A 1052-nucleotide genomic window follows, 5' to 3' on the forward strand; every position below is an offset into this window, starting at 1 on the left:
TGCGAATAAGATGCCTGCCATCTCGATTGCTGGTGATACGAGGCCGTTGGGATCCAGCACGGCGTTCCGTATTTCCCTCCTGAACCCACCGGTTCCATATTCTGCTAACAGTCATTGGATCTCGACCAACGCGAGCAGCAATGTCGCGATAGATAAACCGCAATCGCGATAGGCTACAATCCGACCTTTATCAAAGTCGGATACGTGATGGTACGCATTTCTCCTCCTTACACGAGGCATCACATCAACGTTTCACCAGTAAACGCCGGTCAACTGCTGTTTGTGTATGAGAAATCGGTTGGAAACTTTCCTCATGTCAGCACGTTGTAGGTGTCGCCACCGGCGCGAAACGTGTGTGAATGCGCTGCAAGGTTAATCATTTGCATATCACAGCATATTCTCCCTTTTGGTTAAATTTCGCGTCTGTAGCACGTCACCTTCGTGGTGTAGCAATTTTAATGGCCAGTCGTGTTGCTGACTTCATTACTCGACTAGTCACAAAGATAAGTAATCTTTAACTCATTTTTGTGACTTGGTTAGTAATTTGTTGGAGTGTTGTAGAACCTCCATTCTCCTATCCTGTTACCAGACCCTGGGGCGTAGCGGAGCAATAGTGGCAGGAAGAAATTGTCTTAGTGGTGTACTGAGCCAGAAGCCATTTCACGAACTCACAAACTCGGCCCACCGTAACAACAGTGGGAACTCGGCTTACACAGCTGTACAGACGAGGCCTTTGCAAAACTGGCGACGAGGGTTTACAAAAGCTACCTTTTCCAAAAACCACGTAGACATGTGGATAGGTACTCATATAAAACATGAAGAGTTAAGCTACCATTTGAAACAAACGGCTTAACTTCACCTAGCATAGTCCATTAGAAACTAATTTTTGTAATCAAGGGAAGTCATTAGGCTCACTCTATATAATCACAAGCAAATGATTTTGGTCTCGAATTCATTTTTCAGAGTCGCTAGCTGGTTAACGACAGCACCGATGACATTTCACCACTAGTGTTATGTATGGCACAATATAGGAACGCCTCGAGTAGGGGAGA

The sequence above is a fragment of the Schistocerca nitens genome, chromosome 4 (genome assembly GCF_023898315.1).
Source record: "Schistocerca nitens isolate TAMUIC-IGC-003100 chromosome 4, iqSchNite1.1, whole genome shotgun sequence".
NCBI classification, from domain to species: domain Eukaryota; kingdom Metazoa; phylum Arthropoda; class Insecta; order Orthoptera; family Acrididae; genus Schistocerca; species Schistocerca nitens.